Here is a 12,764-nt window from a genome sequence, read left to right on the forward strand (position 1 = left end):
GGTCTGGGAGTGTAGCCCAGAGGTAGAAAGCCCCTGGGTTCCACCCCCAATACCACCAAAAAACAAAACAAAACAAAACAAAACAATTACCTTTACAAACTGTTTAGAAAGTGCCTTCAGAAATTGGTGCTGTTTGTAGAGGCTGAGACAGGAGGATTCCAGGCCACCTGTGCAACTCTCTGAGATTTTGTTTCAAAGTAAAAAATAAGGGCTGGAGATGTAGCTCAGAGGTAGAAGGCCCCTGGGTTCAATCCCTGGTACCATAAAAAAGAAAGAGAAAAATGTGATATTTGTAACTTCATGGTCTTGAAACAACTTTCCAAAGACTGAAATAAAACAGCCAAAAAACAGCAGAATTTAATTGGATAGTGACGTTTTTAGTGACCCTGTTCAGGTCAGGGTTAAGGTGTGGTGTGATTGTGTGTGTGAGAGAGACCGTCACACACAGAGGTGTGTACGCACGCACAGCCCTCAGTACCATGGGGTGAGTTCCCAGGTCCGGGCAGGAGCACGGACGCCCTTTACACGGTGTCCACTCAGCCCAGCACGGCTCCCGGGTGTCTCTGCATTCCTTACGGTATCTGCTGCACTGTGCGTGCCCCGGAAGGAGCCGTGTCCCTGTATCTAGAGGAACAACAAGGGCAGGGTGTGGGTTTAGATACTTTGGGCCTGTGGTTGGCTGAAGCCAGGGACGCAGAGCCTGCAGATACAGAGCCCGCCCGCCATCTTTCCTCTGTGGACACAGTTTTCCCGCGTTCGCAGCATTGGGCGAGGAGCCGCGCTCTTGAGAACACGGCCTGTCTGCGGGGTGACGAGCTGCAGCCGCCGCCCCAGCACGCCAGGCCTGTTTCCTCTCCCGGGTTCTCCCATGATGCGTTTGCCCTGCCTCAAGCTAGGGCAGGTGGGTATTGCCTGCCATCCTACCAGGGCTCCAAGAAAGCACCGCAAAGCTCTGTGCCCGCCTCTCTGGGGCACTGCCCACGGCGCCGCACAGCCCCTTCCTGCCGTCTGTCCTGGGGCGTTGCTAAGCAGCCACACCTTCCCTGTAGCTGACCGATGCCCTGGAGCTTCCCAGGCCCCAGCCTTGGACGTGGTGAAAGGACCAGCGGCTACGTGTCGAGCCGCGGGCGGGATTTGGGGGCCGGGGCACGGGCATCTGCCTGCGGGCGGCTCAGCCAAGGCCCGTGTTCGAGGAACCCGCATTGCACAAGAACATCTCTTGGCTGCCCCTTTGCCGTCCCCTGGGCGTCAGGGCACCCTCACATCTGATCTTCACTTTCAGAAGCCTCTCTGGCTAATTTCGCAGGGCTGCTCTGAGCTTAAAAACGTTTTGGAGAGAGGCACGGTGGCACATGCCTAAATCCCAGGACTTGGGAGGCTGAGCCACAGGTGTGAGGCCAGCCTCAGCAACTTAGCGAGACTCTGAAAACAAAAAATAAAGTAGGGCTGAGGGTGTAGTTTGGAGGTAGAATGCCCAGGGTTCGGTCCCGAGTAATACACACGCATATGTGCACGCGCACACACACTGATTACAAAGTGTGTTCATTTCTTTTTTCTTTTCTTTTCTTTCTTTTTTTTTTTGCGGGTCTGGGGATGGAACCCAGGGGCATTTGACCTCCAAGCTACATCCTTTACCCTTTTTTTTTTATTCTGTATTTTGAAACAGGGTCTCACTAAGGTGCAAAGAGCCTCACTAAGTAGGTGAGGCTGTCTGTGAACTGTGATCCTCCAGTCTCAGCCTCCCAAATGCTGGGATGACAAGCGTGCGCCACCGCGCCCGGCTCAAAATGCGTTCATTTCTAAGAAATCAGCGCTGTGGACAGCCAGGTGTTTCGCTTTAAAGCTTACCCCAAACTATTCTTAACCACGTGAGGAGCATGACCTAAGCACAGAGGAAGGTTATCCCATCTACTGGGGTCCTTCTAAAACGCCCCCAACCTCTGCTCAATTAGGAGGCTAAGTCCCCTCCCTGGGGCACAGCCGGCAGCCACAGGCGCTCAGAGGCGGCCCCTCCAGCCCCAGGCATTCTCCAGATGAGATCAGAGGCCGCCCTCGTCTTGCCACAGCTGCAGGAGAAGCCGACCAGGCCTGCGTACGCCGTTCATGCGCGTCCTAGCCCACAGGAAGCGTGGGTCGTGCACGCGTTTGAAGCCTCTGGGGGCTGTAGGTAGCTGGCGCAGTGCTGGGCGCCGCAGCCAGAGCTAGGCTGGGCGTGCTGGGCTCGGGGCTGCAGCTGAGCCCCTGCTCCCCACCTTCCTACCTTGCAGAACTGGGCTGGACAACCGACAATTATGAGCTTGCCCGCCTTTCTCTTCCACGAGGCATGATGGCTATTGGGGTCTCTGCTTCCTCCCTTTTGGGCGTGGCTGCCTCTCCGAGAAGCCCCCAGAGCCCCAACCGGCCCCTGTCAGGGCTCTGGCCCCATCCGCCTGGCTTCTCCAGGGTGGCGGGGTGTGTGGCATTATTTGAGGCAACTTGTCAGGAGGCTGGGGCAGGAGCCTCTGCTGAGAGGGAGGTGGCGGCAGGAGGGGCAGGGAACGGCCCTCGCCCTGCCCTGTCTGATTCAGCACCTTGGAGAGCAGCCTCGCACCCTTGCAGTGCAGGAGCCTTGGGTCCAGTCTTCCAACAGTGGCCCCAGAGCGATCCAGACAGGGAAGGCAGGCCTGGCCTGCCTTGCACTGCAGACTGCTCCCCCTCCAGGGGGACCTCGCCTGTCTCACCCCCATGCTGGCAGACGAAACACACATCCATCTGCCTGGGACTAACAGACATCACCAAATCCCAACACAAGTGGGCATTCCCCTGGGTTCTGCGTCTCGGGTCCTGCTCTGTCTCCACCTTGCAGGTGTCCTAGTCCCCTCAGAGCACTGGGGGCCAGGAGTACAAAGCTTGGCAAGGCACTTAACCCCCAGCAGCCCATTTCAGTGTCTCAGGGATCCAGGATCTCAAGACAGGGCAAATGTGCTGGGCATGGTGGCACACGCTTACAGTCCCGGCATTCAGGAGGATCATGGTTCACAGACAGCCTCAGCAACTTAGGGAGGCTCTTTGCAACTCAATGAGACCCTGTTTCAAAATAAAGAGTAAAAAAATAGGAGCTAAGCCTGGTGGCCCACGCTTATAATCCCAGTATTTGGGAGGCTGAGACGGGGATAGCCGTTTGTGGACAGCCTCCGCTACTTAGTGAGGCCCTTTGCAACTCAGTGAGACCCTGTTTTCAAATAAAGAATAAAAAATCAGGCTGGGGGTGTCGCTTGGAGGTAGAATGCCTCTGGGTTCCATCCCTAGTACTATAATACATACATACATACATACATACATACATACATACTACTAAAAAAATAGGGCTGGGGTCTAGCTTGAGTGCCTCTGGGTTCAATATTCAGTACTGCAAAAACAAAACAAAACAGAGGGGGGGCACGTGCACGGTCCCAGACCACACCCTCGGCAGCCTCTAAGAAGAGCGGAGGCCTGGGGCGGGGGCGCTGCAGCACCTGCAGTAGTGAGCCTTCCTTTGGTGGTGGGGGAGGTCAGGGTCCTGCAGAGTCCCACGGTCACATCCAGGAAACGTGGGCGGGAGCAGAGACTCGGAGTCAGCCCCTGCGGGCTGTTCAGCCTCTGCCACCTGCGAGCAGAGCAGCGGAGATCAAGTTCCCAGGAGAGATTAATAGGGGCTGGGAGATTCCCGCTGGGAAAGAACCTGGGTTGCCTGGGGAAAGGCAGGAGCCCAGCCTAGCTGCCCGGTCCCTGGAGGGAGGGAGGGTACGCAGCATCTGCCCTTAGTGGCAGCGAGCCAGGCGGGAGCGTCTAGCACCTCTAGGTCCTTCCAGGGTGGAGGTGCTCGCCCCACCCCTTCGAGTTACTGCACTCCTAACACCTGCCCTGCCCCAAATCAGTAGCTAGCTGAATGTCGTCCTTGCAGCAGGCCTTGTGCGGGGCCGAGCGGCGGTCCCCAGCCCCTGAGCCTGTGAACGTTACCTGGTATGATACCGTTCTTGTACACATGATTGCATCCAAGACCTCTAAGCTCTGTGATCCCAGCACGCGGGAAGCTGAGACAGGATCCCGCAGGATTGAGGCCAGGGCCTCAGCAAGGTGGACAGACCCTCAGCAACTTAGCAAGACCCTCCTGTTTCAAAATAGAACGTAGAAAGAGCTGCGGGTGTGGCTCAGAGGTAGAATGCTCCTGGTTCACTCCCCAGCACTGCACACACACACACACACACACACACACACACACACACACACACACACTGATATGGAGAAAGCTGGGTGCTGTGTCACACATCAGAGCTGGCTATAATTTTAGGATCTTGGAGACTGAGTCAGGAGGATTGCAGCTTAAGGGCCAGCCTCAGCCTCAACAATTTAGCCAGACCCCATTTCAAAATTAAAAAATAAAATAAAATGGGGCTGGAGGGGGGTGTAGCTCAGAGGTATAATGCCCCTGGGTTCAATCTTCAATACCTAAATAAATAAATAATGAATGAATGAATGAATGAATGGAGCCAAGCATGGTGGTGCGTACCTGTAATCCCAGTACTTGGGAGGCTGAGACAAGAAGATCACAGGTTAGAGGACCGCCTCAGCAAGTAGGGAGACTCTCATCCACATAGCAAGACCCTGTTTCAAAAGAAGGAATGAAAAAATAAGAAAAGAGAGCTGGAGGCATAGCTTGGAGATAGAATGTCCCTAGGCTCAATCCTCAGTACCACAAAAATTAGATAGATGGATGATAGGGCTGGAGGTGTAGCTCAGAGATAAAATATCCCAGGGCTTAACCCCCAGTTTCTGCCCCCTCACAAAATAATAATGATAAAGCCTTTGAGATGGAAAGACTATTTTAGGTTATCTTGAATTATCCGAGCAGGTCCTGTGTGTCCAGGGACAGGCTGACGGAGATGAGGCCCCAGGTGGAGGGCGCAGGGATGTAGCCACAAGCCCAGAAAGCCTGCCATCCCTAGACACCAGGAAAGGCGGGGGTGGGTTCTGCCCTAGAGCCCGCGGAGGCCGGGCATGTGTCTCTCTCCATGGTGGGAGCAGGCCCAGCGAACCTGGCCTTGGTCTTCCAGTCGCCAGAGCCACGAGGGAATGAATTTTGATTGTGTTAAACTGCTGCTAAGCCGGGCGTGGTGGCGCGCGCTTGTCATCCCCGCGCTTGGGAGGCGGAGACAGGAGGATCGCGCAGGTTCGAAGCCAGCCGCACTGGCTTAAGAGACCCTGTTTCCAAATAAAAATATAAAATAGGTTTGGGAGTGTAGCCCGGAGGTAGAAGGGCTTCCAGGAACCCCAGTATTACCAAACAAAACAAAAACAAAAACAAAAACAAAAAACAACTGCTGCTAAGTCGACAGTCATTTGTTACAGCAGCTTCTGGAAACTAATACATCCTCCTGGTCCTGGTGATTCCTGGTTCTCTGTCTTCTCAGTGTGGTGTGGGGCGCTGACAGGATGGGGAGGGGTGGCCCTACACAAGCCCAGGGGAGACCTTTGAGCAGGGCAGTGGCACTGTCTGTCCTCAGCAGAAGTTGCTGGCTCTGGAGTGGAGGAGAAGCGGGAGAGACGGAGCCATTAGAAGTTGCTGGTGCGCTGGGCATGGTGGCGCAGGCCTGTCATCCCTGTACTTGGAAGCTGACACAGGAGGATGGCAGGTTTGAAGCCAAAGTTTGAAGTGAGGCTCTCAGTAACTTAGGGAGCAATTTAGTGAGACCCTATTTCAAAATAAAAATAGGGCTGAAGGTGTAGCTTAGGGGTAGAATGCTCCTGGATTCCAGTAACACACAGGAAGGAAGGAAGGAAGGCGAAGGAAGGAAGGAAGGAAGGAAGGACGGACGAAGGAAGGAAGGAAGGAAGGGAGTTGCAGATGCCCAGGGTGAGGGCTTTGTGGCCTAGAGCAGAAAGGAGCAGACGCTAGGCAGATTTTAATGTATAGTGTGTTTATTTATTTATTTCGTGGTATCAGAAATTGAGCCCAGGACACTCTACCACCGAGCTACATCTCCAGCCCTTTTTAATTATGAGACAGGGTCTTGCTAGGTTGCCCAGGCGGGCCTTGAACTGGCGACCCTCCTCCTCAGCCTCCTGAGCGGCTGGGGCGACAGGTGTATGTTGTTGAGCCCTGCCAATGGGCAGATTTGAGGGACAAATACTTAGGATAGTGACGGTGACTGCACTTGACGGAGGTGCGGCTGGCTGTGGACACAACACTGTGCCTTCTTAGCGACAGGCACTGTCTCCAGATGGAAAGGGTCTCCAAGGGGATTCCTCCTCCTCCCCTCCTCCTCCTCCTCCTCCTCCTCCTCCTCCTCCTCCTCCTCCTTCTCTTGCGATACTGGGGATGGAACCCAGGGGCATTCTACCTCCGAGCTACACCGCCAGCCCTATTTTTTTTTCTTTATTTTGAAGCAGGGTCTCACTGAGTTGCAAAGGGCCTCACTAAGTAGCTGAGGCGGTCTGCAAACCGCGATCCTCCTGTCTCAGCCTCCCAAAGGCTGGGATTACACACGTGCGCCCCCACGCCCCGCTCGGTTCTTAAGCTCTGGAGTGAGTGGGGGCCCAGTGCTGACTTTCAGACTGTCCAACCATTCCCCGTGTGCCCGGCCTCCCAGCATACACGCACGTGTGCATACATGGTGCGCACACACCTGTCCCCGCCCCTCCATGCTGGCTTCTCCGGTGAAGACAGCAAGAAGGAGGAGGCAGCTGTCCCCTGCGCGGCCCCTTGTGACTGCCACCAGGCCCGGTGGGAGCAGAGGCCAGAGGTAAAAGCAACATCTGCCATCTTGATCTAAGGGGGAATGCCCAAGGCTGTAGTTCATCTGGGAAGCCGGAGCCAAAGGGCTTGAGGTTGCAAGGTGAAGGAAGAATACCTCCTCCATCAACCAGGATCTGAATGTCCCAGCCCGTCCTTCTCCCTCGAGGGGTGCCCAGGGTGCTTCCTGAACGCCAGGAGCTGCGGCTATTTTAGGAACCGCCTGTGCACATTGCAGTCCAACACAGGCCGCCCTTGCCCGTGTCCCGCTGCCTGTCACCTGGCTGAGCGCCCTGGGCAGAGGCGTGGGGTGCTGGCCAGAGCCCCGGGGCGGGGGGCCAGGAGGGGCAAGCCGGCAGATGTCAGGCGCCCCCTTCACCCCTCCTCCAGTCTGCCGAGCGGGTTGGTTTGGGCTGCTGCTCCCTCTGGAGCACATGACTTTGGTGTCCCGAGAGTGGGATCAAAGTCCCCCCCTGCATCTTGCGCCGTGGAAATTAGGGCAAGTCACTCATTCCTCTGACCCGTGGTGTCCCTTAAAACAGACGGAACGGCTGGCTGTGAAGGCGCACGCTTGTGATTCCAGCATTTGGGAGGCTGAGACATGGGGATCACGGGTTCAAAGCCAGCCTCAGCTACTCAGTGAGGCCCTCTGCAACTTAGTGAGACCCCGTTTCAAAAAGTAAAGCATAAAGCTGGGCGTGGTGGTGCACACTTGGAACCCCAATACATGGGAGGCTGAGACGGGAGGATCGCGGTTCGCGGACAGCCTCAACTACTTAGCGAGGCCCTTTGCAACTCAGTGAGACCCTGTTTCAAAATAAAAAATAATAACTAGGGCCAGGGGTGTAATGTGAAGGTAGGATGCCCCTGGGTTCCATCCCCAATACCGAGAAAAAAAAAAGAATAAAAAATAGGGCTGGTGTTGTAGCTCAGAGGCAGAATGCTGCTGGGTTCAATCCCCAGTTCTGCAAAACCAACCAACCAACCAACAAACAAATAAATAAACAAACAGGAGGAGGCTGTATACCAGGCTGGCCCCTAAGAAAAGGCATTCAGGAGTGTCCTGAGAAGAACCCCAGGTCCCTGTGCACCCAGGGTGAGGCCAGATGTCCAGATCTTAGAAGTCCAGCTGTCTCTTGGTATCTGTAGGGAGACTGGTCCCAAGACCCCAGCAGACACCAAGCCCTGAGGGCACGCACAGTATTTGTACATCTTCCGGGATTCTTTACAGCATGTCTAGGTTACTTACAATACCTGATACAATGTAAACTGTGTAAATAGTTGTTATACTATATATTTTTTTTTAAGAAAAGAATGAGAAGAAAAATGTCTCTGTGAGCTTGTGATTCCAGCATTTGGGAGGCTGAGACGGGAGGATCGCAGTTCGCAGCCAGCCTCAGCTACTTAGTGAGGCCCTCCGCAACTCAGTGAGACCCGGTTTTAAAAATAAAAGAATAAAGCCAGGCGTGGTGGCGCGCGCTTGTCATCCCCGCGCTTGGGAGGCTGAGACAGGAGGATCGCACGGGTTCGAAGCCAGCCTTGGCTACTGAGTAAGGCTCTCAGCAACTTAGTGAGACCCTGTTTCCAAATAAAATATAAAATAGGTCGGAGGTGTAGTCTGGAGGTAGAAAAGCACCTGTGTCCCATCCCCAAGGCCATAAATAAATAAATAAATAAATAAATAAATAAATATGGCTGGGGGTGTGGCTCGAAGGTAGAATGCCCTTGGGCTCTATCCCCAGTACTGTAATAAATAAATAAAATATGGCTGGGAGTATAGCTCAGAGGTACACTGCCTGGGTTCAACTTCTAGAACCATCACACACACACACACACACACACACACACACACACACACACACACACACTGTGTGCCACTGCACCCCATCTGAGCCCCAGTGCAGAAGGTGGGGACAGACGTGGAGGGCGCGCCGAGCTGCGTGTGGTGGGGAGGCGCACTCGCCGTGACCTTGGGGGCGGCTCACGGGGGCACGAGGGCGCAGGCGCGGGTGAGCGCCGCAGGTGCGCCTGGAACCCGCCACAACCTGCCTGCTGTTTCAGGCCATCTGTTAGCACCTCTGTAGGCCCAGCCTTATCCTGCCAGGTCCCTGTGTTTACATCTGCTGGCCAGAGGCAGCGGGGAGGGCGATGGTAGGGAAGGTGCTGGCAGCCGGCAAGACGGGCCTCAGAAGGAACCTCTTGTACTTGGCTTCTGCTACCGCTCTTTACGTTGATACATATTAATATATGGCATATATATATATATATATATATATATATGTGGAAGTTGATCACGGTGGTGGATTACAAGCTGGTAAGCTTGCAATCACAGTACTTGGGAGGCCAAGGCAGGAGGATTTGAGACCAGCTTAGCAAGACAAAGCTTTATTAAGAATCTCAGTGATCTCCTAGGCTGGGACCTTAGCAAGACCCTGTTTAAAAAAAAGAAAGAAAGAAAGAAAAATAGCCGGGCATGGTGGCTCATGCTTGTAATCCCAGCATTTGGGAGGCTGAGACAGGAGGATCGCGGTTCAAGGACAGCCTCGGCTATTTAGTGAGGCCCTTCGCAACTTAGTGAGACCCTGTTTCCAAATAAAGAATAAAAACTAGGGCTGAGGGTGTAGCTCAGAGGTAGAATGCCCCTGGGTTCCATTGCTAGTACCGCAATAAATAAATAAATAAATAGGGCTAGGGGTATTACTCAGAGTTAGAACCCTCCTGGGTTCAATCTTCTCTCTCTCTCTCTCTCTCTCTCTCTCTCTCTCTCTCTCTCTCTCTCTCTCACACACACACACACACACACACACACACACGAATAAATAGGACCTCCTATTCTCTCAGAACTTGACATGATATTATTAGGAACCTTCTACCTCTGAGCGAACCCCCTCCCCCAGCCTTATTTTGTTTTTTATTTTAAAACAGGATCTCACAGGGTGGTGGAAGGTCTCACTAGGGAGCTGAGGCTGGCCTGGAACCCGCGACCCTCCTGCCTCAGCTCCAAAGCCCTGGCTTACAGGTGAGCGGCATCGTGCCTGGCGAGTCCAGCCTACGAGAGCAGGTGTGAAGCCCCTTGGGGTGAAACCGACCTGTTGGATTGGGACTTTTTGGCAATAAATAGACCTCACAACTCAGGCTTAAGATTGAAAGGGAGTTTACTGGATCACGTAATCGAAAAGTTCGGAGGTAGAGCTGTTTTGAGTAAAGGTATCTTCAGTGGCTGAGGCTAGCCTTGAATGTGCGAGCCTCCTTTCCAGCCTCCCAAGTCCTGGGAGGACAAAGCTGTATTGAAGATCCCAGTGGTCTCCTAGGCTGGGACCTGCTTGCCTCTGAGGGCCTTCCTCCTGGGCTTTCTTTCGGCTGGCTCCCCCCACCACGAAAAGGGTCAGTGGTCCCAGCAAAAGAACGTGGACCAGGGAGCCAGCCCTGGGGCAGATGGAGCGGCCAGGAGCTCAGAGGCTCTCCTTGGTCAGGCCTGGCCCGTGGGTCCGTGGTTCACCCCCTCGGGCTGGAGCTGAAGATGCGTCAGGTCCCAAACACCCCGGGACCGAGCACGGCGCTCTCGGTGGTTTCGCAAAAAAGCTCGACCAGGTGCTGTTGGTAACGCGGGTTAAGAATTACCAGAAGCCAGGGGCAGGTGGCCTGCCCAGGGTCACAGGGGGACCCAGAGGACTCTACTCTCCATCTGGCTCATGCCCATGGTCCTCAGCCCCGGCTACACGTTAGAACAAGAATAGGAAGCCAGGTGGTGGCGGTGCACGCCTGGAATCCCAGGATTTGTGAGGCTGAGACAGGAGAATCGCAGGTTTGAGACCAACCTCAGCGACTTGGGAGACCCTCGGCAACTCTGCCAGGCCCTGTTTCAAAATAAAAGACAACGGCCGGGCGCGGTGGCGCAGGCTTGTAATTCCTGCGTTTGGGAGGCGGAGACAGGAGGATCGCGCTGGTTCGGAGTCAGCCTCGTTGGCTTAAGAGACCTTGTTTCCAAATAAAAAATATATAAAATAGGTCTGGGAGTGTAGCCCGGAGTTAGAAGGCTTCCAGGAACCCCAGTACCACCAAATAAATAAATAAATAAATAAATATAAATAAATAAATAAATAAATAAATAAAAAATAAAAATAAATAAATAAATAAAAGACAACAGCAAACTAAAAACAAACAAAAAAAGACAAAACAAAGAGGGGCTGGGGTGTAACTCAGAGGCAGAACACCCCTGGCTTCAATCCCTAGTACCCGAAATAATAATAATAATAATAATAATAATAATAAAAATAAAGAAAAGGAAATGAATTTAAAAAGATAGGCGTGCCTGGGTCCATCTTCCAGACCAAAGAAAGACGATGCTCGGGGTGGGTGGGCGGTGGCGTCTCAGAAGCTCCCGGGTGGCCGTACTGCGCAGGCGCGTGAAGAGCCCGCGGGGTATGCTCTTCCGCTACTTGCTGTGGGGCGCTACACGTTCTTAGTTTGATTGCTGTTGCCAAAAACATGGCCCAGACAAACTGGCTGACTCTGGGGATGATGACTGTCTGGGATAAAGGGCTCGGGGTCCCGGGGGGGCCTGGGGTGACCGTGGCCGTCTGGCCCTGACTCCAGGGGGAGGAAGGCGGTCTGGGGTGGGAGCCAGGCATTGCAGCGGGTAGGGCTCCTTCTCGCCTCCGGCATCCCTAGCCGCACGCCGTGAATTACTTTGGCGATTACCTAGTGGGAAGGGCCCCAGGTAAATGGACTCCTCTCTGCCTGACACACGGCCATTCCTGCTACTAGAGTATAGCTACCTTGGTTTTTTTTTTTTTTTTTTTGCAGGGGGGGTGGTTGAGCCCAGAGGCATGCTACCTCTGAGCTACACCCTCAGTCCTGTTTCATTTTATTTTATTGCGGTGCTGGGGATGGAGCCCAGGGGCATCTACCTCCAAGCTATACTCCAAGCCCTATTTTTTTTATTCTTTATTTTGAAACAGGGTCTCACTGAGTTGCAAAGGGCCTAAGTAGCTGAAGTTGGCCACAAACCACGATCTTCCTGTCTAAGCCTCCCGAATGCTGGGATTACAAGCGTGAGCCACCACGCTGGGCTAGCCCTGATTTATTTTAAAACAGGGCCTAAGTTATGGAGCATCTTGTGAAGGTGCTGAGACTGGCCACAGACCTCCTGTCTCAGCCTCCCAAGTCCTGGGATTACGGGCCTTCCTTCCTTCCTTCCTTCCTTCCTTCCTTTCTTCCTTTTCTTTTTTTCACAATACTGGGGATGGAACCCAGGGGCATTCTACCTTCAAGCTATATCTCCAGTCCTATTTTTTATTCTTTATTTTGAAACAGGGTCTCACCGAGTTGCAAAGGGCCTAAATAGTAGCTGAGGCTGTCTGCGAACCGTGATCCTCCTGTCTCAGCCTCCTGAAGGCTGGGATTACAAGAGTGTGCCACCTCGCCTGGCTTCAGGCTGTGCCCTTTTTTAAGACAGGAGGAAAAAAAGAACTGCCTTTCCTCTGCCGATTTCTCCACCACTCATCTTTGCTTGGGCGGAGAGGAGCCACGGCTGGCGCGGCAAGCAGGGGGGTAAACTGAGGCTGCAAGGGGTTAAATGACGCCCAAAGCCACAGGGTGTGAACTGCAGCCACTGGGCACCAAGTTTTCCTAGAGCCAACGTCCTTGTCCTTTGCCCAGTTTGACACCTGTCATTGCTCAGCGTCCCAGAGACCAGCTGCTTCGCCCCAGGCCCCTAGTTTTAGAGCACATCTGCTCCCATCACGACCCGCCATGGCTAAGAGCATCCCACCCGCCAGACACGAGATTAAAAAGCCGGGAGCCGCCACACAGGCATCTGCCCGGGCCGCGTCTCCATTCCCACGGACGACCTCGGCACTCCAGGCTGGTTTTCAGCAAGATTCTTTATTTACCCTCTGCTCCCCACCGCGGCACAAGAGCCCGGCTGGCCGGGTGCCTGCGTGGGCTGTCGGTTTTGTAAACGTCCAGCAGACCGGTCGGGATACGTGGGAGTCATGCACCTCGGTGGCTC

The sequence above is a fragment of the Muscardinus avellanarius genome (genome assembly GCF_963383645.1).
Source record: "Muscardinus avellanarius genome assembly, chromosome: 21".
Lineage (NCBI taxonomy): Eukaryota > Metazoa > Chordata > Mammalia > Rodentia > Gliridae > Muscardinus > Muscardinus avellanarius.